The following is a 26,177-nucleotide window of genomic DNA, read 5'->3' on the forward strand; positions in this document are numbered from 1 at the left end:
ACAGAGATAGTAAGGGATGGTGCCATGGAGGAATTTGGACATGAGGATGAGAATTTTAAATTTGAGGTGTTGGGAGATGGGAGCCCATGTAATTAAGTGAGTGCAGGAGTAATGGGTGAACGGGGTGTGCCATAGAATAGTGATAGTAGAATTTGGGATAAGCTGCAGTTTATAGAGGGTGGATGATGAGAGGTTAGACAGGACAGCATTGCAATAGTTGAATTTGGAGATGACAAAGATGCAGAATTTTAATGGCAGACGGGCTAAGGTAGGAGCGGAGGCTGGTGATATTACAGAGGTGGCAGTAGACGGTCTTTGTGATTGGGTCAGAATCTGAGCTCAGCATTGAACAGAATGCCAAGGTTGCAAACAATCTGATTCAGCCTGAGACAGTGGCTGGGAAGGGGAAAGGAGTTGGTAGTGTGAACATGAAGTTTGTGGCAGGGGCCAAAGATAATGACTTCGGTCTTCGAAATGTTTAACCATGTACAGCAACCTATTGATCTTTATAAACTGGGTCTTAGAAATGTCATCAACATAGGGATTGACAAAAGGTGTCAGAACAGGAAAAATCTATAGAAACAGGAGGGCCGATAATGTCGGGGGGGGGGGTGTTGGTGCTGCCAAGGGAGCGCATTGAGTACTGGCTGCATCTTTGGGGCTCTTGACTGACCTTGGACCATAATGAGAGATCAGTTAATTTAAATATTTGTACAGCACTCCCAGCACAACAGAACATGATGTTCTGAAGAGTAGGCGGATTATCATTTGCCAGCAACTATTAAAGATGTGCCAGAATGATTTTGAAAAGAAAAATAGGACTCCTCAAAAAGACCCAATCCAGTAATGGGGCACTGGGACCATGGGCAAGAGGTGCTGCATTGCATAAGAAGATGGATGCCTCCCAGCAATGCAAACAATCCATTGTTTTGCAGACCTCCCTTGAATTCCCCATTGCAAATGGACACTGAATGCATGGAGCACTCTTCAGACACTCCTGGTGCATTATAAAACTTGCCCCTAATTTACAAATGAATTGGGCACTATGAGGAACAACGCTGGGCATTTAATACATTTGCCCAAATATGGGTGGGTGTATTGGGTATATTGAAAGGAAGGTCAAGTAACGAGAATATGTTATATAATGCATTTCCTGTCATATGTACCAAAGCTAAGTGTAGTACCACTTCTCAACTCTGTGTCAGAAAGTTGTTAATTCATGTCTCACTTGAGGCTAGCTAACACTTCAGGACAGTGCTGACATAGTGCTGCATCTTCAGAGATGCCATCTTTTGAATGAGATTTTAAACTGAAGCCCTGTCTGCCTGTTCAGGTGGATGTTAAAGATGCCTTTGCACTATTTGTTTGGGAGTTCTCCTGGTATCCTGGCGAGTGTTTGTCTCTACAACAATAGCACCAAAATAGATGAACTGGTCATATATATTATAGCTGTGTGTGTGACCTAAGATGTAGCAAGTTGGCTGCTGACATTGCCTTCATTACAACATTGACTCAATTTCAAAAGTACTTCATTGACTATGAAGCACTTTGGGATGTCTGAGGACATAAAAGGCACAGTATAAATGCAAGTCTTTTTTTCTTTCTTTCTTATAGCAACACTGGATGATGGAATACCCTTTGAAGTAAAAATAATTCAAATTTTCTTCAACAACCCCAGAGGAAGACAGCCAGGCTATCCAGCTGCAGGCTCCTGAGGCCTCCAGCAGTGTTTCTGCTCTCTTCCCTGACAGAGACGGGAGTCATGCTGAGAGCCTGCCCAAATTATGGAAATCGCTCAGCGTCAGATGCACAGGTGTGGAACAGGTTACATGTTTGCATAGGTTCTAAATGCCAAAAATGCTTGTGCCGCCCACTATGGGGCCCTGTGAACGTCAGGCATTGAGTAGGCCTCAGGCCTCAGTGCCAGATAACACATGGCACCATTCTGCAGCATTTTAGATACTACAGCCAAGTGTTTCTATGCAAATGAGATAAAACAGTTGCATAAAAAAGACATCTTCAGGACTAAATGTAGTCAACAGAGTTAAAGAAGAAAAATATGGAATGATATATCTACCAAAATAAATGCTGTCACTCAGGTAAAGGTTTATAAGATGAGGGGACCACCCCATCTACATTAGTCACTATTGATTCAGGTGAGAGATACCTCTGCACTGGAAACAAAAAAGTTTCCAATATTCCAATCTGCAATATTCAGGTTCTGCTGAGGATTCTAGAACTAGAGGGCTTAGTCTCAGGATAAGGGGCCGGCAATTTAGGACTGAGATGAGGAGGAATTTCTTCACTCAGAAGGTTGAGACTCTTTGGAATTCTCTACACCAAAGGACTGTGGATGCTGAATTGTTGAGTATATTCATGGCTGAGACAGATAGATTTTTGGACTCTAGGGGAATCAAGGGATATGGAATCAGGCAGGAAGGTGGAGTTGAGATCGCAGATCAGCCACGATCTTATTGAATGGCAGAGCAGGCTTGAGAGGTCGTATGGCCTACTCATGCTCTTATCTTCTTAAGTTCTTATCCACAGGACCCTCCTGCCCAGGGTGAGTGAAGCAGTCAGGGAACATCAACTAAATCCAGTTCTTTTATTTGGGAAGACCATTAATTAAAGTGCCAATTGGCTTTCAGGGGACTTCATGATGCTTTTAGCATTGGGTTATGATATGTAGGTAAAAGCTTGGTGTGCAGGTAATTCTTCCCTTGATGAGAATACTGCCAAAACTCAGTCACTCACAGCATTTATCAGGCATCCATCTCTCTTTTTTCAAAAGAGCACTTTTTCTCACTTTTATTTGTGTCAAATAGGAACATAGGAACAGGAGTAGGCCATTTAGCCCCTCAAGCCTGTTCCGCTATTCAGTGAGATCATGGCTGATCTGCGACCTAACACCATATACCCACTTTTGGCTGATATCCCTTAATACCATTGGTTAAAAAAAAATCTATCAATCTCAGATTTAAAATTAACAATTGATCTAGCATCAATTGCCATTTGTGGAAGAGAGTTCCAAACTTCTACCACCCTTTGTGTGTAGAAGTGTTTCCTAATTTCACACCTGAAAGGTCTGGCTCTAACTTTTAGACTCTGCCCCCAGTCCTGGACTCCCCAACCAGCGGAAATAGTTTATCTCTATCTACCCTATCAATTCCCCTTAATATCCTGAAACCTTCAATCAAATCACCCCTTAAACTTCTAAATTCCAGGGAATACAACCCTAGTTTGCATAAATGTTACATAACAGCCCTCAATTCCATTTTATTACAACCAATGTTACATTTAAAGTAGAACTGCAAAAACAATAATAAAGTACAATTTACTTCAGAGAATCCTATAATTCTAAATGTTTTTAGCCAATAACTTGTTTCATCCTGTCTTCATAAAAAATGTATAACACTCTGATTTGCAATGATTTTCTGTCTTTGCCTATTTTCACAGTCTGTAGTCAGTTCACTATTTCCTTCAATTCGCACACAATCAAAGTCAGATGAAATTAGGCCAGAGCTGTCTCATTTGTACCCAGAGTGACAGTGACATCCCCAGCTGCAGGAGTTTGCAGTTAAAACACCCCCGGTTCCTTTTCCCCACCATTAATATTTTATTAACTAACCAAAGTAGCAAAATTAAAACATCTTGGTGTCCTTACTGGTACCTGTTTCTGAAAGAAACCCTGGAAAATATAACATTGTTGAATGGTTTCTAACTAAAAATCAATTTTACAAAGGAGTCTCTTTTCGATACCTCACCTTTCTCTTAACCCAGTGTTAAAGCTACAGAAGTATATTAACCGATGATGGAATCAATGACGCATGATTCTCTTTTTATTATTGCAACATTTTGTTCCTTTCACTTGTCATTAAAAAAGTTTAACACAATTACATTAACAGCTTACCAAATGTCATGAATATTTTTTGGTTGAGGAAGAAGGGACACTGCCAGAATATAGCAGTCATGAAAGGATATAAAAGCTTCATAAAATGTATTGGTTGTGGTACAAATTTCTGGTTTCTCGCCAACATTCTCCCCGTTTGTGCTGAAAACATTGGGACAGATTTTCAACCTGCCACCAATGTGTAAAACTGGTGTTGCAAATTGGCCGCCCGCCACGAAAAACACCTGGGCCGGAATTTTCCCCTAAAAAAAAAGGGTAGGTTTGGAGCGCGGGGGCAGTTAAATTGTTAAAAATGGGATTCCCGACATGATCCCGCCTCCAACCCGCCCACCTCCGGTTTTAATGGGGGCTGGACGGGGAGCGGGTGGCCAACCCACTCCCAGGGGGCAGAACGTCAATTTAAATATTATAATGAGGATGGAAGCCTCTTTTTTCTCCTCCATTTTGAATTTAACTGCTTGTGGACGGGTTTCACACAATTCGTGAAACCCGGCAGTTAAACCGAGCTGGGGACTGCTGCATCCAGGAGGTAACTTTCTTTACACCTACCTCCTGGATCTAGGGCCCCATCCTAACCCACCCCTCGCGATCGGAGACCCCCTCATGAGGGCTCTGATCCACTCCCCAGGCCACTGATCTTCACCATGAGGCCTCCCCACCCCACCCCACTGAAGATGCTGAGGCTGGCCACAATCCTCCGGTGGCCAGCCCTGATCCTCTCTCCCCCCGCCAATCCCCACACAACCGCACCCCCCACCACCGATCTCCAATCTCCCCAATCCCTGGTCGACCACCCCGCCGATGCTCTGGCCAAACCCCCACCTGCTGATCTCCGATTTCCCCACCCAATCCCAATCCCCGATCCCCAATCCCCAGCTGACACCCCACCTGCTGATCCCTGACCCCCCCATCCCCAGCCCCCCGTCAATCTCCAACCCACCCCCATTCCTGATCCTCCTCTGCCGATCCCCGACCCCCCACATCCCCGATCCTCCCCTGCCAATCCCCGACCCCACCTCCATCCCCGACCGAGTCGCAGCCGATCCCCGAACCCCCCCTGCGATCCCCGGCCGAGCGCCAGCCAATCTCTGATCCCCCACCCCATGCACGATCCCTGACCGAGCCACAGCCAATTCCCGACACCCCCTCACCCAACGGTCCCTCGCCCGGACCAACCCCTCGCTCCCCCTCCGCCTCTGTAGGCCTACCTGCCTGCAGCCATCCAGCCTCTCAATCTGGCTGGCTGCAGGCAGGAATCCGAGGCCTTGCATTCAAATTAGGCCCTGCCATTAAAGTTGGTAGGACCTGCGGGAAACCCGGCCTCCCGGGTTTCCCGCTCGCCTCGGAAGCACCCCGCCCCCATTCCATCTACCTGGAGAAAATTCTGGCCACGATTTCTATTGAGATCGACAGAAATTTTTTACCCTGTAATCATGGACCCCTTGTGAAATTGTGAGATAATACTGCATTTAACTATTCAATTTCTGGGAATACAATTTTCTTAGCAAGTTGTCAATTATAAAGAGAAACAACTGTTTTCTCATTTTTCCTTAAAAGAGGAATTTCATAGCTTAGATATCTGAAATTTATACTCATATTCAACCTCTTCACTAGTGCTAGCCAGGAATCCAGTTCTATTTTGGTCTGGATTGACTTGATGTTCAGCAACATAAACAAGCAAACGTGTCTTAGGGTACGTTTATACTGCAATTGCGGTGTCACTATTCAGCAATTTTGCACTGACACAAAAGTCAGGGTTCCTTGAAGAAGGTAATCTCATAGCACTTCAGTTTGACACAACATAGAGTATAAATCCAGTGTGGTGTCAAACAGGTTGAAAAATTGCCTGGTTTGTTCCTTGGGTATCCGGCACACGTCTTGGGGGTGCAATCCGACTTTGGTAGTAACACAAAATGGGCGATAGCGAATTGGCAACCTGTTTTACATCCCGCTTGATTTTCTTTTCCCCTAAACCTAACTGGAGCTAAACAATGTGGACACTGCTGCCTGCACTCTTTAAAATTTGGGGTGTAAAGTGATGGGAAAAAAGCTCTGTGGGAACTTGTAACCACATACACATGTGGAGCTCTCTCCTGGGCAGCACAATTGAGGTTCCAGCCAGGCTAAAGCCAGGCTGTGTAAATAGGATAATGCTTGGCTGGAACCCATGCTGTAGCTACTGGTCTGACACTGTTAGCTGTCATATAAATATAACATTAATGAAAACACTCTCGTAATAAGAAGTATTTTTACATCCAATTATTCCTGGATTGTTTGGGAATTAATTCATTTTAAATTCTCAATTCTGTTGAGAGGGTTCACATTAACTGATGTGTACTGGGGATATCTTTTGAATGTTTCTATGCTTCCAAGCAATTACCTGCTTCAATGCAAATTTCCTTGCCAGCAAAATAATTTCTAATTTACAACCAATTTCTTTAACCATTCATTAGCTAAACTGGTCACATGAAGTGAATACAGGTAATTAATGCTGTGGAAGAATAAAGTAATGTCACACCGTGAGTTCACTTAGTCATCACATTCTAAGTGATGACAGCTAACTGGCTAGGGCAGCAGCCCTGCTAACTTCAAGCCTATGGGGAACACACTGAGGTCGGTTTGGTTTATGGCACTCACAGAGAGAAGTCTAACCTAATCCAAAGGCAATGCTAGGGCTCCAGTCCAACCTAACCAGGGTCATAGGTTGCAAGCCCAGTTCAAGTCAATGGCAAGCTTTGCTCTGAATTCCCTAAGTGAGTTGGGGTGTTGGTGACACATTTCTCTTTGCATCTATGTCCTGCCAAATAGTTTTTTTCTGTGACATGATCTACAGTTAGAGCCACAATGCAGGTTGTAATTATTTTCATATATATGAGAGAGTGAGAGTATAATATTGCTCTGAATCAGCAAGTGAAATAAATCCAGATATAATCTCTGGACCAATCTTGTTGTGTAATATCCCTTCTTGTCCATCAGAGGCTTGCAACAGTGAACCATCTGTCATGACACTCTGCTCAGGAGAAATGCAAATGGTTGTGTAAAATGGCTCCTGGCATGGAGCCTCACCCATCTGAAGTGGATGCATCTCATGATTTTCCATCCACTAAAATTAATAGTTGAAGAATTGTGGGAAGAATGCACCTGAATTCCAGATATTTGCTTCAAGCAGGCAATATTATGTAGCAGGAGTGCAAAGTCAAAAAAATACCCTTCTAAAGTCTTAGATTGTGTAGCCCAGGGTGGCAGTTTCCCTTTTTAGTAGTATTTCTGTACAATGGAATTTATATATGGTATTCTTGCTAGGACTAATTCTATGGTGGGGAGAGCTAACGGCCCGTGGGCCCACAGCACCTAATTTTCCATCAATTTCAATTCATTGACTGAAAATAAGGCACAGCAAATCCTCGATTTCCTGGCCACTGCTCTCTGATGGATTGGTTACACATGGAATACATGAGCCCTGAACACTCAGGCTTGCTGAAGACCCATTCAGAAGGAGAAGGGTGGTAATGGCACCTCTACCTGTACTCAGGCCACAACCACTGACAAATTTTGGGTCACGGCTAAGCCTGTTTTTGCCATTTACCTGCAGATCTCTGGGGCTCTTTCTTTAGTTTGGGCTGCTCCTCTTCTGATGCTGCAGTGACTGTCCTACTGTGGCACTGCTGAATTTTACAATCTGGCAGTGGCAAGCTCCCTCTTGGTGGTGGAGATCCCACTGAGAGGCCACCCTGCAGAATTAATTAGCCCCAACCTGGGAATATGGTGGAAGTCCCACTCCAACTCTCCTCTGGCAGTGAACCTGCCCCAGAACAATTTCATAGAATTACATAGAATTTACAGCAGAGGAACAGGCCATTCAGCTCAACTGGTCTGTATTCCACACGAGCCTCCTCCCACCCTACTTCATCTAACCCTATCAGCCAACAGGTTTTGTTATAAAGTGTATTCATTTAAACCCTCGCTAGATAAAGTGTATTCATTTAAACCCTGGCAGATACAAAAGGCTAAAGACGGAGGAAGCCCTAGAGGAGTACAAAAAGTGCAGGGGGATACTTAAAAAAGAAATTAGGAGATCAAGGAGGGGCCATGAAATAACACTGGCGAGCAAAATAAAGGAAAATCCTAAGATGTTTTATAAGTATATTAAGGGTAAGAGGATAACTAGGGAAAAAATAGGGCCCATTAGGGACAAAAGTGGCAATCTGTGTGTGGAGCCGGAAGATGTAGGAGGGGTTCTAAATGAATTTTTTGCATCTGTTTTCACTATGGAGAGGGACGATGTAGACATAGAAATAGGGCGGGGGGACTGTGATATGCTCGAACACATTAACATCGAGAGGGAGGAGGTATTGGCGGTTTTAGCAGGCCTAAAAATGGATAAATCCCCAGGCCCGGACGAAATGTATCCCAGGCTGCTGTGTGAGGCAAAGGAAGAGGTTGCGGGGGCTCTAACACACATATTCAGAACCTCTCTGGACACAGGGGAAGTGCCAGAGGACTGGAGAACCGCTAATGTAGTTCCATTATTCAAGAAGGGGAGTAGGGAAAAACCGGGGAACTACAGGCCAGTGAGCCTAACATCAGTGGTGGGAAAATTATTGGAAAAAATTCTGAGGGACAAAATCAGTCTCCACTTGGAGAGGCAAGGATTAATCAGGGATAGTCAACATGGCTTTGTCAAGGGAAGATCATGTCTGACTAATTTGATTGAATTTTTTGAGGGGGTGACTAGGTGTGTGGATGAGGGTAACGCAGTGGATGTGGTATACATGGATTTCAGTAAGGCCTTCGATAAAGTCCCGCACAGGAGACTGGTCAAGAAGGTAAGAGCCCATGGAATCCAGGGTGCCTTGGCACGTTGGATACAAAACTGGCTTAGTGGCAGAAGGCAAAGGGTGATGGTCGAAGGTTGTTTTTGTGACTGGAAGCCTGTGGCCAGTGGGGTACCACAGGGATCGGTGCTGGGTCCCTTGCTGTTTGTGGTCTATATTAATGACTTGGATATGAATGTAAAAGGTATGATCAGTAGGTTCGCGGATGATACAAAAATTGGTAGGGTGGTAAATAGCGAGGAGGGTAGTCTCAGTCTGCAGGACGATATCGATGGGTTGGTCAGATGGGCGGAACAGTGGCAAATGGAATTTAACCCGGAAAAGTGCGAGGTGATGCACTTTGGGGGGACTAACAAGGCAAGGGAATACACAATGAATGGTAAGACCCTAGGCAAGATGGAGGGTCAGAGGGATCTGGGTGTGCAAGTACACAGATCCCTGAAGGCGGCGGAACAGGTGGATAAGGTGGTAAAAAAGGCATATGGGATACTTGCCTTCATTAGCCGAGGCATAGAATATAAGAGCAAGGAGGTTATGATGGAGCTGTATAAAACACTGGTTAGGCCACAGCTGGAATACTGTGTGCAGTTCTGGTCGCCACACTACAGGAAGGATGTGATAGCTTTGGAGAGGGTGCAGAGGAGATTCACCAGGATGCTACCAGGGCTGGAACGCTTCAGCTATGAAGAGAGACTGGGCAGATTGGGTTTGTTTTCCTTGGAGCAGAGGAGGCTGAGGGGGGACATGATTGAGGTGTACAAAATTATGAGGGGCATAGATAGGATGGATACTAAGGAGCTTTTTCCCTTAGTAGAAGGGTCAATAACTAGGGGGCACAGATTCAAGGTAAAGGGCGGGAGGTTTAGAGGGGATTTGAGAAAGAACTTTTTCACCCAGAGGGTGGTTGGAGTCTGGAACTCACTGCCCGGAAGGGTTGTGGAGGCTGGAACCCTCACAACATTCAAGACGCATTTGGATGAGCACTTGAAATGCCATAGCATACAAGGCTACGGACCAAATGCTGGAATATGGGATTAGATTAGACAGGGCGTGATGGCCGGCGCGGACACGATGGGCCGAAGGGCCTCTATCCGTGCTGTATAACTCTATGACTCCATGACTCTATGACTACAACATTCATGAATTGCCGTATCACTCTTACACATGGTCTCCAGTGAGTCAAATTATTAAAAACAAATTTAGATGGCATGAATTTTTCTTTTTTTCCGCCTTCAGTCCCTTTGGATTTCCTGGGCCATGTGCTTACTGAAGTTGAGAAGTCAGGGGGCCAACCTGCTGCCAGCCCTTCAAATCTCAGCCAGCTGATGTGAAGAGGTGCTTCACCTCCACTCAGTACTTCCCCACGGCATTGTGGCTGAAATTCAAAAATCCAGCAAAAGTGGAGAATTGAACCTGCATTCCACAACTCTGCATTGAAAGTACAACATACAGTGCCACTGTACCAGCTTTTAGTGTCTTTTGCTTTAATTACACCTGGATACATAGTAGTTACTTGATTATTGTGGAGTTAATCATTTATTCATTCTAAATACATTTAATTGCTCCTTAGCAATTGGCACCTTTTGGGAGTTTTAATTATTTCTTTTCTTGCCGGAAAGAATTTTAGGTTTGAGATATGTTTAAGTGCTGTTTTTCAGAACAAAGTGGGGGTGAACTTTGGCTTGGTAGCGCCCATTTTTGGGGCGTCACGAGGACCCTTAAGGTTCTGAAATGGCACCCGTGACATGCGCGCATACCTCTGACACGAATTGTGCCCGATGCCATTTTGGTAAAGGGGATAGCCCGTGCACCTAACATCCACCAGAAGTATGCCAAGCACGCAGATCATGATGTCAATCAGCATGCAACGGTGATTTGACGCCATCGCTGCCATTTTGAAGCTCCATGCTCCAGCCTATGCCCTCTCTTAACCTCCCACAACTGAACATATGTTCAACAGCATGAAGGACACCCCCACCAGTGCTAATTAAAGGGATCATCAACTACTTACAGATTGGTGCTAAATTATTCCTTCTGGCTGTTGCTACAATGCTACTTGTTTTAGGTGCCACCTTTCCATACTTGTTAAAAGTTTCAATAATCTACACGGAGTGGTCTGGCTGGTGCTCAAGTCGTTTTGGGTGATTTAAAGGCTTGTGCACAAACCAGTCACTTTCAGACATGGGAGAATGAGCAGAGGCAGAACAAGCTGCTAGAAGAGGATGGAGGAGGAGGAGGAGCAGGGCTCTCAGCAGGAGGCCATATCCGCAGAGGGTCGTTAGGGAGCAGGGCCTAGAAATTCAGTTGCGTTCGCCAGCCGTTAGCGCCATAAGAGGAGTAGATTTCGAGCGCTAGGCACTTAGCGCCCGGGCGCAGACCGATCTGCGCCTACGCCCAACTTCAGTTGACATTTAGCGCCGGCGCAAAGTGTTTGCGCGCGCTCAGCTGCGCGCGCAGCTTATGAGGTCATTTCGTCGTGCAACGCCGTTTGTGCGCCCCAAACTGGAACTTCAGTGGCGCCCGCCCAATGTGGGTGTGGCGCTGTTAAGAACTGTGAAGTGGAACGCAGCAGAGGCCCTGCGGGCCTCGGGGAGCGCTAATTAAAGGGCACTTAGACTGAACTATAAAGGCCAGCCATTTTGCTGCAATGACTTTAGTGCTACGGATTTCTGGACAGAGACCAAGGAAGAGACCTTACTGATTTGGGCCAACATAGGAGAGGTATTTTTGGCTTCTGGCCAGAGCTTGCAAATTTGACTCATTGTGATTTCACTGTTTGCAAGTATATTATGGGGGCTGCATGGGGTTCCAACCCTCAGTTCCAGCATTATGTGCGAAGGGCTCGCAGACGCTGTGTGAGAGGGGCAGCCATGCCTAGACGCAGAGGGGCCATCAGGCGTCGGCAACGTAGGCCTTACCCACTCAGGGAATACCGCCAGCAGGTGTCCTGTCTCACCATGACTGCCGCGCATTGTGTTAAGAGGCTGCGCTTCAGAAGGGAGGTGGTTGCAGAGATCTGCCAGCTGCTTCACAGAGATCTGCGTCCACAGCTGATGTGCAGGACGTCTCTGTCGGTGGAAGTGAAGGTCACGGTGGCTCTGAACTTTTATGCAAGCGGCTCCTTCCAAGCCGCTGCTGGGGACATAGCGAACATCTCCCAGTTCGCCGTGCATCGCTGCATCCGGCAGGTCACCGATGCCCTTTTCGCAAGGAGACACCAATTCATCTCCTTCCCCATGACCCTAGAGAGGCAGGAGCAGCGTGCAGTCGGATTTGCGAGGATCGCCGACTTCCCCATGGTGCAGGGCGCCATTGACTGCACGCATGTGGCTATGCGGGCACCTATCGACAATGCCGAGGATTACCGCAACCGGAAGGGCTACCATTCCCTCAATGTAAAGCTGGTGTGTGACCACAGGCAGCGCATCCTAGCTGTCAATGCCCGCTTTCCAGGCAGCAGCCACGATGCATTTATCCTGCGCCAGACTACTGTGGCTGACATGTTCCAGGCACAGCCTCCCCCAAGAGGATGGCTTATCGGGGACAAAGGCTATCCTTTGTGTACATGGCTCATGACCCCGCTCCGCGCGCCCAGGACCCCTGCTGAGGAGGCATACAACGAAAGCCATCAAGCCACAAGGAACATCATAGAGCAAACGATTGGCGTCCTCAAGCAACGGTTCCGCTGCCTGGATCATTCCGGCGGATCTCTACAGTATTCGCCGGATAGAGTCTCCCAGTTCGTCGTCGTTTGCTGCATGCTGCACAACCTGGCTATCCGCAGGACTCAGGCACTGCCACCTCACGTTGGACCACCACCTCAGGAGGACGAGCAGGAGGACCATGAGGAGGAGGAGGAGGAGGAGGAGAAGTACCAGCCCAGGAGGGAGCCACAAGGTCCAAGGGCCGTCCGTCGGCGGCTTATTGAACGACACTTCTAGGCCCCCTGTCAGGGAATGGCTTGTGGCAATGAAGGCACATGAATGCAGCCGCTCCGCAAGCCCTCAGCCGGTTAACGCAACAACCACTTGAAACATCACACATGGACAAGCTGAATAAAGAAAAAGCTTTATTGAACAAACTCAGGGCCCTTCCCACATGAAACCCAAAAACAGACAACACCCCCAAAAAACAGTCAAAAACATATCTCACTCCCACAACCTGGGGAGGAATAACAAAACTTGTCCATCCAAAAGGCCTTCATCCTCGGCCTTACCAAGACAAACCCCCCCATACAGAACACAAACACCCCCATATAAAAAAACCTTTGCCTTCATCTTCAGCTTTACCAAAATAAACCCCCCCCATACAGAACACAAACACCCCCATATAAAAAAACCTTTGGCAACACACTGGCCTAGAAATTGGGTTGTGGGCTCGCCAGGGCTGTAGCGCCAGAAATTTTGCGCCAGCGTTAATGCGGCAGCGCCCAACGAAAATTCGGTTGCGCCGGCCCCAGACGGTGGCGGGCGCTAAAGGAGGGTTTTAGCGCCTGAAAACGGGCGTTGAATTGGGTTTCCCGGCGCTAATCCCCCACTGCGGCACCCGATGCGGTGCGGCAGGCTGGGGAACTGCAGGCCTCCTCCTTCTGTTAAGGAGGAGCTGCCTGCAGCCGACAACTGTCCGGCGGATTCCCCCGACATCTGAGCCCGGCACCTCGGGGAAGTGCCGGGCTCGCAGCACACAGTCATCAGGGCCGTGGGGGGGGTGATGCAGGAGTCCGGGAAGGGAGGTGCGGGCAGACGGCCGCCGGGAACGCGGCCGGCCGCCGCTCCACCTTTATGCGCCGGCGCAAAGGCGTGTAAGAACACTTTTCACATTCGTTAGTTGCGCCTGCCACGGGCGAGGCGGGCGCAACTGAATTTGGGCTTGGGGCCGGGTTACCACGGCAACCGGGACGCTGCACACACCGATGACGCCATCGGTGCCGGCGCAGCGCTACCGGCTAACGCCGATGGTAAGGCCCAAGTCAATTTGCAAAACGGCTATAAGTCCGGCGCAAGGCCCTCTAGCGCCACTAATTGGGCGCTAAGCCCACTCAATTTCTAGGCCACTCTACTTTGTGTGCCGAGAGGGCGAGTCCTTGTCCAGGCTTTTCCGACCCCTGGCCGACCTGCTGCTCCGCCTCAACCAGGGCCCTGTGGGTGTTGCAAGGCTGGGGGAAGGCTCCTGAGGGGCACAATGCGTGACGGCAGATGCCCTTGGGGGTCGGCCTAGACGAGCTCCGGCCCTGGAGGGGCCGGCTGCTGACTGCTGCAGCTGTGGCTGGGCAGCATCAGTCTCTCCAGCAGCTCGTCGCAGCTTTGCTGGGGGAGTGGCAGTGGCGGCTGCAGCAATGGGGGCAAGCTGGCTGATGCCAGGCGCTCGCTGGTCGCCAGAGACACTGGCAGTCGGCCGGGCTGGCACTGCAGCAAGCGCAGCAATCTGGTGAAGGCCAGACCGCTGTGCTGCAGCAGCGCGGCGGGTGCCTTGGCAAAGCGTGCGTGACACAGCGAGTGTGGCAGCAGTGAGTGCCCGTACTGCCCTGGTCTGTGCCCGCATCAGACCAGCCAGTGACTGCACGGCACCACTCGTCAACTCTCCACTCGCTGCCTGTGCTGCCCTGAATTCGGACCGACTCGCGTCCTGTGATGCCCTGAATTCTGCCCGACTCGCGTCCTGTGATGCCCCGAATTGTTCGAGACCCCTGGCCTGCGCTGCCGCGAGTTGGTCGAAACCCCTGGCCTGTGAGGCCCCGAAATCGGCCACACTATGAGCCAGGGACTCAATGGCCTCAGGCAACCGTGCCACAACCCCCATGAACTCGGTGTGGCGACGATCCGAGTCCGCGGACATTTGATGAAGGAGGCGCACCTCCTGGGCGAGGACCATCTCCGGACTGGAGGCCGGACTCTCCCTCTGGGGATAAGGCCGCCGAGCTGGCCGACCCTTCCCGCGTGGCTGGACGCCACTGGGCCCAGCAACTGCACTCCCCTGCAACACTTCCCCCCTCTGGGGAGAAGGTCGCCGAGCTGTCCGACCCTTCCCGCGTGGCTGGACGCCACTGGGCACAGGAGCTACACCCCCCTGCAACACTTCCCCCCTCTGGGAAGAAGGCAGCCGTGCTGCCCGACCCTTCCCGCGTGGCTGGACGCCACTGGGCACAGGAGCTACACCCCCCTGCAACACTTCCCCCTGGCTCTCCTCCAGGCAAGACGTGTCCCCTCCATTGCCATCCCCTAGCGCGGATGAGGGTTCCCCCGATGTGCCGCCTTCCTCTTGCTCCTCGTCGTCCTCCTCTTCCGAGGGACTGACACTCGCAGCTTCAGGGACCTCCTCCTCACCAGCTGAAAGCAGGAAGGCACAAGAGTAGCTTTAGAGTGAGGACAGGGCGTCAGCGAGGGAGGCATGAGTGGTGGCATTATGCGCATTGGTCAGACAGTGGCAAAGGATGTAGATCTGAAGCGCAAGGGGAACGAGAGAGGTCCAAACGGTCATGTCCTTACCATTGGGGCCCAGCACAGGGTCGGCATCTCCAATTGCAACGGGGCCAATCACCCGGGCACCCATGAGTCGACCCACGCGCTCCTCCAGGTCACTGAGCTCCTGGAACTGGGCACGGCCTCCCCCGGTGACAGTCCGGCTCTTCAGATTCTTGGCCAGCTTGGCCTGCAAGAGAAAGGACGGCTTCTAAGTACAGTGTGGTGCCCTGTTGTTGTGTGCACTGCCTCCCATGGTCGAATAGCTTGGCCAGTGTGGTGCCCTGTTGTTGTGTGCACTGCCTCCCATGGTCGAATAGCTTGGCCAGTGTGGTGCCCTGTTGTTGTGTGCACTGCCTCCCATGGTCGAATAGCTTGGCCAGTGTGGTGACCTGTTGTTGTGTGCACTGCCTCCCATGGTGGAATAGCTTGTCCAGTGTGGTGCCCTGTTGTTGTGTGCACTGCCTCCCATGGTCGAATAGCTTGGCCAGTGTGTAAAGTGCAGAAAGTGCTATTGATGTTCATGCCAGTGCCATAGCTGCTGGAGGAGGGCTGGCCATTAGGCCTTTGAGGTCCCTTTGCCCATAATGTGAGGTGCACATGCAAGGATGAGGAGGACACTGGAAAGGGTACTCACCCTGACCAACCGAGTGAGGTCGTTAAACTTTTTCCGGCATTGGTCACCAGTCCTGGGGACATCGCTGTTGGCTGTGACCCTCTGGGCGATTTCCCTCCAGGCTCTCCTGTACAGCCTCTTGGGAGCCTTCTTGCCACTGTCCGGGAACAAGATATCTCTTCTCCTCTCCAAAGCCCTAACCAGCACCTTTAAATCATGGGCAGAGAAGCGCTGCGCTCGCTCACGGGCCCTCTGCATCCTTGCTGGCGCTATTTCTCTCCAGCAGCAGTGTTTAGGCCTAGCTGGAGGGTTGCAGTATCCAGGGCGTGGCAGCAGACCAAGTCGACCCTTCCCCCTTTAAGAGCTGGCCGGCGCCAGGGTGTCTGCTGTCAATCAAAACATGACCGCACCTGCGCTGCGCCCGGCCTCGGCGGTATCAGTCTGCACCGCTGGCTTAGCGCCTAAAGATAGGGGTGCAACGCCAGTTTTAGCGCTCGAGCAAACTCCTTGGCCAAAGCTACTGAATATCGGCGAAGTGGCCTCCACTTTCCGGCGGGTGCAAACTTTAGCGCCCGCCCGACTTTACCGCCCCAAAAGTGGCTATACTGAATTTCTAGGCGCAGATCTGTTGGAAAACAAATTGCAGGACTGCTCTGACATCCTGGAAGTCCCTTTCCACACTGGTATCCAGAGTGATGATGGCAGCAGTCTGAGCTTCCCGGCAGCAAGCTGAGATTGCATGACGGCTGTCTGAGCTTCCACTGCCGCACTCAGACATTGGGTGGATGCTGCTTGTGTTGCAATGGAAGCTGAGACATTGGACATCAGACACTGCATCATGGTTGGCTTCACAGGTGTGTTGATGGAGATGGCCACCCATTCCATGTTGGAAAAGATGGGCTCCAAACTCGGCGCAAAGCCCTGTGCCAAGTTGGTGCCGAATTCCTCCATACTCCTTGACATTGAATGCAGGCTTTCCAGTACACCAAGCATTTGGGTCTGCACACCTAGCAGCCTTCCTCTGTAGCTGGGCCCATTGAGTCCTCTGCAGCAGAACTAGTGTGCGATCTCATCCTCCAGTGAGCAGGCCCCTGCACTCTCCTTTCCGCCTGCCCTGGTTGCAGCGCACTTGTGCACGGTGTCTCACCATGTGCAGACCCCGCCTATATGGTATCTTCTAAATTACGCGCAGTGTCAGTATCTGAGCTGGTGGCTGCAACTGTGAAATCGGGCGACAGTGCGTCTTCATCTTCACTGTCTTCTTGCTCTTCACTGCTTGGACAGGCTGCCGTTTCTTGGGTATCTGAAAGGAAAAAGGGACAAGAGTAGGGTTGTGGTAAGAGGAGAGGCTAAAGTAAGAAGTGCATGTTTGCACCATCAGTCAGAAGGGAATGAGGGATCAGGGAAGAAGTGGGATGAGAGGAGGATTAGGTATGCGGATCTCATCTTCAATGGCTTCAGTCCCGTCAGTGACCACGGACTCAGCAATGGCCCTACCCATAATGGCCAGCACCGTCTCCTCCATGGGGGGGTTAGAACATGCAGGTGCACCTCTCCTCCCTCTGGTTAGTTCCTGCTGCCTCCAGTTGTGTGCTACCTTCTCCTGCAAGAGAGAGAGAAGTGTGTCAGTGAGTGTCTTGCAATCTGTTTGGATGATGTTGCTGCCATGGTTGAATAGCTGCCAGTGTGTGCGAGCTGTGAAAGGTAGGTTTGAGGTTTGCAACTGTGCTAAGTTTGTGAGGGTGAGGTGAAGTATATGAATGTTAGGTATGAGTCTGGTTTGGGAGGTGCTGTCAAAGAAACCTTGACGAGTTGCTGCATTTCATCCTGTAGATGGTACACACTGCAGCCACAGTGAGTTTGTGGTGGAGGGAGTGAACGGCCCAGAAATTCCAGAACAGGGCTTGCAGCGCGTGCAAGCCCCGTATTTACACTTACCCCGCGCTACTGCCGATCAGCTCCAGGGACGCCTGGAATTGGTGTTTCCAGAAGGAGAATCCCGGGCAGCGTATGACGTCACGCCGCCCAGGAGTGCAGCCAGCGCGGACCCAGGAGCATGCAGTGCAAGTGAGACACGCCCCTTGAGGTCTCAGTTTCACTGGACACGCCCCCAATGTATCTGTCAAGCTGCTAACCATTTTTACATGCAAAGCAGCAGTTTAAATAGGTTTTTGGAAGTTTTTTGAAGATTTTGGTAACTTTCATAAACTTTTTAAAATGTTTACATTATTTTGAGTAATCTGAAGTAGTTTTAAAGAGAATTAAAGCAATTTATAGACTTTTAAAAGCCCTAAAAGAATTTTTTAAATTCCATTTATTTATTTAGCAATGTCGTCGTCATACGTGTCTTCACACTGTTCCCTTTGGGGAACTGTATGAAGTGGTGGAAGGATTTATGGCCATGATTAACGCTCATTCCGTGACCGTAACCATCTTTGAACCAGCCATTAGGGCGGTTAGTCCTATGGCGGGAGGGTTTTACGGGCTCCCACAAGCTATACAAGGAGGGGGGGCCACCCACACCCACGGACGCAAATATCCCACTGGATGTCAACCCAGAATTTAGAGCCGGAGCTCCGACTCCACTTGCCGGGACTGTCTGGAGCGGGGTTCGAAACCGTACCCTGATCTGGCCCAGCGGCGGGGATCCTACCGCTATGACAAAGGCCCAATCCAATTAGCAATGTGAAATGGCAGCATAGGGCTCCAGTCACGGGGAGGGAAAAGGCGCAGGAAACGTATGGGTGTCACCTTTTGTGCGGAGTGGGCCTTTTGCGCAGCAGTAAGCATCCCCGCCGCTGGGCCAGAAGGAGTAGGGTTTTGAACCCCACTCCAGACAGTCCCGGCAAGTGGAGTCGGAGCTCCAACTTTAAATTCTGGGTGGACATCCAGCGGGATGCTTGCGTCCGTGGGTGTTGGTGGCACCCCCCCCCTCAGATGGGTTGTGGAAGCCCGTAAAACCCGCCCGCCATAGGACTAACCACCCTAATGGCTGGTTCAAAGATGGTTACGGTCACGGAATGAGCGTTAATCACGGCCATAAATCCTTCCACCACTTCATACAGTTCCCCAAAGGGAACAGTGTGAGGATACGTACGATGATGACCTCTTGCGCAATGCACCTCCTTGGACCCTCAGTCGCAGATGCGAGGGGGTAAGTTGTGCAATTGTTAAATTTTTTATTTTATTGACATGTAAAATGTTGGCCCAGTAATTCCCTTCCAAATGCGCTAGTACGGTCGGGGTACTTACGCATCTGGCCAGATGAAATGCCGGTTTTCAGCATGCACAGTGCATGTGGGGAAAACCGGCATTTCCTGTCCTCTGAGCGAAGGGGTTCAGAGGCAGAACGCGTGCGGCTGCACAGGCAGCGCGTGCGCAGTATAATTCGCCGCTTTCATTAATGCTTTCAGTGAGGTCCAGTCATTACAACTTACACATGAAAAAAGCATGGGTACAGTTGCTCCAGAGGCTGCGGAGGAAGATATTTCTTATCGTGGAGCTTCTGAAAGTATGTATGTCTGTATATATTCCTTTGCGTGTTATGTATATATTCCTTTACTTATGTGTATGAATGTATTATTTAATTATGACTTTCAGAGAAAGTAACTTATTGGAAAATCATAATTAAAAATATACATTCATACACATTAGTAAAGGAATATAAAACATACATACATATACGTAAAGGAATATATGTGGACATACATACATAACTCATTCTCACATTCCATTCACACAGCCACAATTGCTCCTTCTACCTACCGTTCTGAAAACCCGTTTAAAAAAAAAAAATTAAAGTTTAAAACTTAGTTAAAATTTCTTAAAATAACTTCCCTCCCTTTCCCAAACCTAAATATTGCATTTCATAAGCTCCTCCACAAAATATATCTCCTTCCCCAGCCAATGAACAACTTTACACTTGCTTTTTTTAAGTGCAAGTTCTAGGGACTTACCCTCACTGAATCCATCAGTGAAATCTACAAAGTTCACTGCGCAAGCGCTGCCTGTGCAGTCGCACGTGCTGTGAATAGACCTCGGGTCTGGAAATGCCGGCGTTCCCCGCATGCGCTGTTCCTGCTGAACGCCGGCATTTCCAATGGCCAGATGCGCGAGTAACCCGACCGTACTCACGCTTCTGGCCTGGAATTTCTGGCCCAATGTTTATGGTGGTGGATGGCATGCCGATCAATCAGGCTGCTTTGTCCTGGATGGTGTTGAGCTTCTTGAGTGCTGTTCGAGCTGCACTCATCCAGGCAAGTGGAGAGTATTCCATCACACTCCTTACTTGTGTCTTGTAGATGGTGGGAAGGCTTTGGGGAATCAGGATGTGAGACACTCACCACAGAATACCCAGCCTCTGACCTGCTCTTGTAGACACAGTATTTATGTGGCTGGTCCAGTTAAGATTCTGGTCAATAGTGACCCTCAGGATGTTGATGATGGGGGATTCGGTGATGGCAATGCCGTTGAATGTCAAGGGAGCGGTGGTTAGATTCCCGCTTGTTGGAGATAGCACTTGTGTGGCGTGAATGTTACTTGCAACTTTTAAATCCAAGCCTGAATGTTGTCCAGGGGCTCGATTTTAATAACCCTGAGGAGGCGGGTGGGCAGCAAAAATCAGAATAAATGGCTTCAGACTGCCAACCCGCCTCCATCCCACCCCCACGTGATTTTCTTGAGTGTCTGTTCAGCTGCTCCCAAACTGACCCAACCCCAACTTGTGGGACAGGTAGTTAAGGCAGTTAAGAGGTTTCCTATTTTCGTGCCTCTGGCTCCTGTTTCCCGTCTTGTCAGAAACAGTCCAGCTGCAAGGAGACGGGTTGGTGGAGGACATAATTTGTAGTCATTATTGGTGCAGAACTTTAAAAGCGCTCCTGTAACATGGCTGACATTCAAATGCAACAACTTTGTTGTTGGAGGTTTGGGATAAGATTTTGCAAATCTACTGACCTTGTGACTGGTCAAGTTGACACCCATCTGCAGTGTTACCTGACTGGAATAATTTCAGGCCTCAACTGAAATCTATAACAATGGGATTGGAACCATTTACATCCTCTCATCCTGGCCGTTAGATTCGGAGGAAGAGCAGCGCGGCTTAGTGGTGCCGGATGAACAAATGGCTCAGCACACAGCCTCCTTAGAGGAAGATGAAAATGAAGATGAAGAGGATGAGGAAGAGGATGAGGAGGAGGATGGGGAGTGACGACTTGCGGGGCCGTATTTGGCCAATCCAGCAGCAGGCAACCACATTGCTGGTCGTCAGGCAAGGGATGCACTCATCCATGCCAGATTTGTGTAAGCTAATGCTTCAACCACAGGTGACTGGCACATGGAGATGAATATAAGTCTGACATTCTCAAAACCCCAGGCATCATCTGTCCAATAAATGGTGGTTTGCGCTCAGTGTCACCACCAACATTCTACATGGAAATCACCTTTAGCCCTCACTCTTAAACTTCCATTTCCCAGAACACAGAGGCTGCACTTTAGGCGATCTCAGCAGATCATTAAACCTTTTCGACACTAAACCCATGTGCATCTGCACACAGACCTTAAGCTCACCTCCTCAGTAATTTGCAGCCAAGCTGCCTTGGTTTGCTGAGGAGGCCTCCTCCTTCCGTTTCCAGGGAAGAGGACCTCCTGACATTCTCTAACTCCCTCAACAAGAGCATGGAGAGAGCTCTCATTGAACCTGGCTGCAGCCTTAGTTTTTGGGGCTGTCATTCCTGCAGCTCCCAGCACCTTTAAGAGAAAAAAAAGCATTAATATTACTAAGCAAATGATTGCAACACATCTGGCATCTTTTTCATTTCATAGTCAGGTAATAAAGTCATATATCAAAAAATCATGAATCTCTTTCTGGAATAGTATGACCAGCAATATCATTCATTAAATTTTGTTCAGAACAGACACTGTCAACTCTCCTTTCCAGATAATACAGCACCAAGCCATCACAATGACATTTTTTGCAACGGGGACATGGCCCCTTTAAATGTTCAAACAAACAACATGTCATCAGACGCGAAAAACTGAAATCCTGCAAGCAGTTGCCTGGAGGGACCCACACGTCGGCCGTAACGAAGCCAATGAAGGCGAAATCGGAAGTGCTGGATGGCGGCAGTCGGGTGCGGGTCCGAAAGCTGCCGAGCAGCGATCTTGCCCTCAACCCACCTCCATTAATAAAATCAAGCTCAGGTCTTGCTGAATGCGGGCATGGACTGCTTCATTATCTGGGGAGTTGTGAATGAAACTGAAGACCATGCAATCATCAGCGAAAATCCCCACTTCTGACCTTATGATGGAGGGAAAGTCATTGATGAAGCAGCTGAAGATGGTTGGCCTAGGACACTGCCCTGAGCAACTCCTGCAACGATGTCCTGGGGCTGAAATGATTGACCTCCAACAACCACAACCATCTTCCTTTGTGCTAGGTATGACCCCAGCCAGTGGAGAGTTTTCCCTATGATTCCCTTTGACTTCAATTTTACTAGGGCTCCTTGATGCCACACTCAGTCAAATGCTGCCTTGATATCAAGGGCAGTCACCGTAACCTCACCTCTGGAATTCAGCTCTTTTGTCCATGTTTGGACCAAAGCTGTAATGAGGGCTGGAGCCAGGTGGTCCTGGCGGAACCCATTCGGCTCTTCTGGCTGAAGATGGTTGCAAAATCTTCAGCCTTGTCTTTTGCACTCACATGCTGGGCTCTGCCATCATTGAGAATGGGGATATTCATGGAGCCTCTTCCTCCCATTAGTTGTTTAATTGTCCACCACCATTCATGACTGGATGTGGCAGGACTACAGAGTTTTGATCTGATTCGTTGATTGTGGGATCGCTTAGCTCTGTCTATAGCATGCTGTCCTGCTGTTTAGCATTCATGCAGTGTTGCAGCTTCCCCAGGTTGGCACCTCATTTTTAGGTACGCCTGGTGCTGCAGCTGGCATGCTCTTCTATACTCCTCATTGAGCCAGGGTTGGTCCCCTGGCTTGATGGTAATGGTAGAGTGAGGGATATGCCAGGCCATGAGGTTACAGATTGTGGTGGAGTACAATTCTGCTGCTGCTGATGACCCAAAGCACCTCATGGATGCCCAATTTTGAGCTGCTAGATCTGTTCTGAATCTATCCCATTTAGCACAGTGGTAATGCCACACAACACAATGGAGGGTGTCCTCAGGTAAAGATGGGTCTTCGTCTCCACAACAATTGTGCGGTGGTCACTGCTACCAGAGCTGTCATGGACAGATGCATCCGCGACAGGTAGATTGGTGAGGACCAGGTCAAGTAGACTCTCTCACCACCTGCCTCAGGCCCAGCCTGGCAGCTGTGTCCTTCAGGACTCGGCCAGCTCAGTCAGATGTGGTGCTGCCGAGCCACTCTTGGTGATGGACATTGAAGTCCCCCACCCAGAGTACATTCTGTGCTTCTTCCAAGTGGTGTTCATAGAATCATAGAATCATAGAAAGTAACAGCACGGAAGGAGGCCATTTCGGCCCATCGAGGCCGCGCCAGCCAACAAAGAGCAGCCCTGCAGGTTAGAGCATCCCAAGTGCACATCCAAGTACTTTTTAAATGTGGTTAGGGTTCCTGCCTCTACCACCCTTTCAGGCAGTGAATTCCAGACCCCCACAACCCTCTGGGTGAAGACATTTCCCCTCAAATCCCCTCTAAACCTTCCACCAATTACTTTAAATCTGCGGCCCCTGGTTTTTGACCCCTCTGCTAAGGGAAATAGGTCCTTTCTATCCACCTTATCTATGCCCCATATAATTTTATACATCTCAATAAAGTCTCCCCTCAGCCTCCTCTGTTCCAAGGAAAACAGACCAAACCTATCCAGTCTTTCCTCATAGCTAAGATTCTCTACTCCCAGCAACATCCTTGTAAATCTCCTCTCTACCCTCTCTAGTGCAATCACATCTTTCCTGTAATGTGGTGACCAGAACTGCATGCAGTACTCTAGCTGAGGCCTAACTAGTGTTTTATACAGTTCAAGCATGACTCCCCTGCTCTTGTATTCTATGTCACAGCTAATAAAGGCAAGCATTCTGTATGCCTTCTTAACCACCTTATCTACCTGGTCTGCTACCTTCAGGGATCTGTGGACATGCACTCCAAGGTCCCTTCATTCCTTTACACTACTCAGTGTCCTACCATTTAATGTGTATTCCCTTTCCTTGTTAGCCCTCCCCAAATGCATTACCTCACACTTCTCCAGATTGAATTCCATTTGCCACTGTTCTGCCCACCTGAGCAATTTATTGATATCTTCCTGCAGTCTACAGCTTCCTTCCTCAGTATCAACCACACAGCAGATTTTAGTATCATTTGCAAACTTCTTAATCATACCCCCTATATTCAAGTATAGATCGTTGCTATGTACCACAAAAAGCAAGGGACCTAGTGCTGAGCCCTGTGGAACCCCACTGGAAACAGCCTTCCAGTCAAAAAACACCCATCAACCATTACCCTCTGCTTCCTGTCTCCGAGCCAGTTTTGAGTCCAACTTGATACTTTGCCCTGGATCCCATAGGCTTTTAACTTCGTGACCAGTCTGCCATGTGGAACCTTATCAAAAGCCTTGCTAAAGTCCATATACACTACATCAAATGCACTACCCTCATCTACACTCCTTGTTACCTCCTCCAAAAATTCAACCAAGCTTCTCAGACATGACCTTCCCTTAACAAATCCATGTTGACTATCCTTGAGTAATCCATGTCTTTCTAAATGAAGATTTATCCTATCCTTCAGAATTCTTTCCAATGATTTTCCCACCACCGAGGTTAGGCTGACTGGCCTGTAATTACTCAGTCTATCCTTTTCTCCCTTTTTAAACAAGGGTACCGCATTAGCAGTCCTCCAGTCCTCCGGTACCACACCTGAAGCCAGAGAGGATTGGAAAATGATGGTCAGGGTCTCTGCTATTTCCTCTTTTGCTTCGCTTAACAGCCTGGGATACATTTCATCTGGGCCTGGGGATTTATCCACTTTTAAAGCTGCTAAACCCCTTAATACTTCCTCCCTCACTATGTTTATTTCATCTAATAATTCACACTCCTCCCCCCCCCACCAATAGCAATGTCTGCTTCGCCCCTCTCCTTTGTGAAAACAGACACAAAGTATTCATTAAGAACCCTACCGATGTCTCCCGCCTCCACACACAGATTACCCTCAAGATCTCTAATAGGCCCTACCCTTTCTTTAGTTATCCTCTTACTCTTAATATATTTAAAACATCTTTGGGTTTTCCTTGATTTTACTTGCCAAGAATTTTTCATGCTCTCTCTTTGCTTTCTTAATATCCTTTTTAATTGCACCCCTGCACTTTCTGTACTGCTCTAAAGATTCTGGAGTATTTAGCCCTCGGTATCTGTCATATGCCTCCCTTTTTTTCTTTATCCTACCCTGTATGTCCCTCGGCATCCAGGGGACTCTAGATTTGTTAGTCCAACCTTTTTTCTTTAAGGGCACATATTTGGTCTGAACCCTCGGGATCTCCTCCTTGAATGCCTCCCACTGCTCTGACACTGATTTACCTTCAAGTAGATGTGTCCAATCGACTATGGCTAAATCCCCTCTGAGCTTTGCAAAATTTGCTTTTCCCCAATTTAGAATTTTTATTCCTGGTCCATCCTTGTCCTTTTTCATAACTACCTTAAATCTAACAGAATTATGGTCACTAGCACCAAAATGCTCCTCCACTGATATGCCTTCTACCTGCCCAGCTTCATTCCCTAAAACTAAGTCCAGAACCACCCCCTCCCTTGTTGGGCTTGCTACATACTGGCTAAAAAAATTCTCCTGGATGCATTTTAGGAATTCCACACCTCACACTAATTTTATCCCAGTTAATATTGGGGTAGTTGAAATCTCCTACTGTTACTGCCCTATAGTTTGTGTACTTCTCAGAAATGTGTCTACATATTTATTCTTCTATCGCCCTCTCACTGTTTGGGGGTCTGTAGTACACTCCCAAAAGTGTGATCGACACTTTTTTGTTTTTCAATTCGACCCATATGGCCTCGTTTGATGATCCCTCCAAAATATCATCCCTCCTCACAGCTGTAATAGTTTCTTTAATCAAAACCGCGACCCCCTCCCCTTCCTTCCTTCCTTTTTACCTCCCTCTCTTCTCTATCCCATCTGAAAACCCTGTAACCAGGAATGTTGAGCTGCCATACCTGCCACTTTTTCAGCCACGTCTCTGTAATAGCTATAATATCATAGTCCCAAGTATTTACCTGTGCCCTCAGCTCATCTGCCTTGTTCGCTATACTCCTTGCATTGAAGTATATACCATTTAGTACAGGCAAACCTCCTTGTTGACTACTATCTAGCCCTTGATTCCTCTGT

This window comes from Somniosus microcephalus, chromosome 5 (genome assembly GCF_052327205.1).
Source record: "Somniosus microcephalus isolate GS21.2 chromosome 5, FLI_Smic_1.0, whole genome shotgun sequence".
NCBI lineage: Eukaryota > Metazoa > Chordata > Chondrichthyes > Squaliformes > Somniosidae > Somniosus > Somniosus microcephalus.